Source organism: Chelonia mydas, chromosome 14, assembly GCF_015237465.2.
Source record: "Chelonia mydas isolate rCheMyd1 chromosome 14, rCheMyd1.pri.v2, whole genome shotgun sequence".
Taxonomy (NCBI): Eukaryota; Metazoa; Chordata; order Testudines; family Cheloniidae; genus Chelonia; species Chelonia mydas.
Genome location: NC_051254.2, coordinates 34,910,074 through 34,913,084, shown reverse-complemented (window position 1 = coordinate 34,913,084; position 3,011 = coordinate 34,910,074). Strand labels below are relative to the sequence as shown.

The 3,011-nt window shown below is 43.3% G+C and overlaps 1 pseudogene; it reads right to left on the bottom strand.

Moving 5' to 3' along the window:
- Positions 1-1,361: 1,361 nt before the first annotated feature.
- On the bottom strand, positions 1,362-2,189 carry LOC114022123 (annotated as a pseudogene).
- Between the last annotated feature and the right edge of the window lie 822 nt (positions 2,190-3,011).

Below are 3,011 nucleotides of genomic sequence, written 5' to 3'. Positions count from 1 at the left end.
ACTAATTAACATTAAACTGTCCTTTACCATAATTTGATACCCACCACCTTCTTATTTGCTCTTTACATTACACATTATTTCAATTAACATCTGCACCAATGTCCTTCCCATACTATCAAGATAGGTAGCATTTTAATAAAACATTCTCAACAATTCTTAAAAACACTGATTAAAGCCTTGCTTAAACCAGTTATAACCCAAACATAACAGTAACATAGCCCTGGGCCCTGTCCTTGTCAACTCTTACTTTCCCATAACACTCTGTCTCCAACTTATCTCTAAATTTCTCACACTAGCAACTGCAATTTCCCATATTCCTCTACACTTGGGCTAACTTAGACCCCAAATCTAACATCTACTTATTTCTTAACCTAACCACCCTTTTGGCTATATTGTTAAAAAAATGTAACTTATTTCTAGCCTGAGTTTCCAGCCATTGGATCATTTTCTTCCTTTTTCTGCCAGACTAAAAAGTCCTCTTTGATCAGAAATTTCCCCCCCATGTAGATACTTATAGACCATGATCAAATCACCTTTTAACTTTCTCCTTGTTAAGATCCATAGACTGAGTTTCTCATCCAGACCACCACCTTGGGGCCAAAGCAATATACATTGTTGTATACAAAGCAGTTGTATCATTGTTCATATGGATCTGTATACATCTTATTATGCTCACACTGTATATGCTTTAACTTCCATTCCTTGTAAGCCCGATTACTTGAGTAGGGTGGCTGATAGTTTGAGAGAGAGCAGATTTTTGTTCTCTGTATCTGCATACTCTCATCTGCAAAACCCTGATCACTAGTTATTATCTCAGCTGCTCATGACTCAACATCACAGCTTATGTTAGCAGGGACACTTCTGCAGCCAGATCAGAGGGTATGTTTTGTTTGGACTGGGAGCAAAGCACTCTGAATGAAGAAATGGGACTATGGCTCCTGCGTCCTCTGAAGCTAAACTGACTGATTTTTCCATTGTTCTAAGACCCAGGGGGGTTGGGTCTGTAGTCCCTTTGTAACCAATTGGTGAGGATATATGCTCAAGCCTTCCCCAGGAAAGGGGGTGTAGGCTTGGGGGAATATTTTGGGGGAACAGTACTCCAAGTGGTCCTTTCCCTGATTGTTTGTTAAATCACTTGGTGGTGGCAGCGATCCCAAGGCAAGAAAGGAATCTGTGCCTTGGGGAAGTTTTAACCTAAGCTGGTAAGAATAAGCTTGGGGGGTCTTTCATGTGGGTCCCCACATCTGTACCCAAGAGTTCAGAGTGGGGAAGGAACCCTGACAGACCTAAAGAAATTAGACACTGATCTGTCAGTGGGAGTTGGGTGCCAAAGTTCTTTAGGCCATTCTCAAAATCATACCCTAAATCATGCCTAAATTCTGCATCATGACTTTCCTGAAGGCCCCCTTCACCTCTTTGTTTCTCAGACTGTAGATGATGGGGTTGAGCATTGGGGTGGTGACCGTGTACATAAGTGACAGAGCTTTATGGAAAGCTGGGGACAGGTCCGCTGATGGTGCCACTTACATGATAATGATGGTCCCATAATACAGACTCACCACCAGCAGGTGAGAGGAGCAGTTGGAAAAGGCCTTTTGCCTCCCGGCGAAGGAGGCGATTTGCTGGATGGCCGAGAGGATAAGAACGTAAGACACAATTATGAAGAGGAAAGGGATCAGGGCTACCAGGGAGCAGCAGACCAGAATGATCATTTCCGCCAGGGGGCTTTTTGCACAGGATAATTTGAGCAGCTCCGCCATGTCACAGAAGAAATTATTAATTTCATTGGGGCCGCAGAAGTTTAGCTGGGGCACCATTCCCACTACTAAAGCTGAGGCTGAGAAACCAGTTATCCAGGAGGCAGATACCAACAGAAGGCAGACCCTGAAGTTCATCATAACCTTATAGCTGAGTGGGTTGCATATGGCTAAGTAACGGTCATAAGCCATGACTGCAAGAAGGAAGCACTCTATGGAAGCCAAAGCACCAAAGAAAAATAACTGTGTGATACAGTCCCTGAAGGAGATTGTCCTATCCTCTACCAGGAACCCAGCCAGCAACCTGGGGGAAATGACTGAGGTGTAGCAGGTCTCCAGGAAAGACAAGTTCGCCAGGAAGAAGTACATGGGGGTGTGAAGCTTCTGATCAGCCACAACTAGCACAAGAACTGTTACCCAAGAATTTGACATTCCTGCGTGCTACCCCAGAACTTGACAGTACTGCAGCCAGCAATTTTGTATGTTCAGTCACTGCCAGCTGAAAACCAAACATCACATAGCTAGGAAAATCATAGGCCCTGAGAGGCATGGCCAAATAACTGCGTGTTTGCAGTTTTGCTATCAGAATGGGAGGTTGGGACAAGAAGTGAAGATTCGAGGAAAATAAAAGGAATGTTTGGATAATGACTTAGGTTTTAGGTGCCTCTAATATGTAAGTTTTATTGTTGATATGAATAGAAATGCTTTCCTGATAAGGAGAATAATGAATTGTTATGGCTGTTGTTAGAGAAATTATTAGTCTATTAGCGGCTGAGTTATGTGCTTTGTCCGGATAAAATTTATAAATATTTTAGTTAGGAAGTGTGCTTTGGAGCAGTCCGAGAAAGCTGTCTTTGGGCAAGGATTTGACAGCTAAGTTCCCCAGCAGCTAGACGGAAAGCAGGGCCCCCCTGAAGCCTGGCTGCTGATCCCTCAAAACCATTTCTTAACTTTAGGTTTTGAAATGCTTTAAACCTACTGCAACAGAGTGTGTGTGTGTGTGTGTGTGTGTGTGTGTGTGTGATCTAATAAAAAGTAGTTTTAGGTGAAAGCACTTTTGCTTCTACCAATCATTTATCAGACGGATGAGCTGTGCCCCCATCGATTTATTCCTGACACCGCTTGGAGAAAAACAAGTAAGTTACCACTGCTTTGGTTTCTGAAAACCCTGGTTAACACACTCTCCTCAATGGGCTGGGATCCCCCATCTGAACTACATCTCCCATAATGCAGCAGGAACAGGAACTCCATATT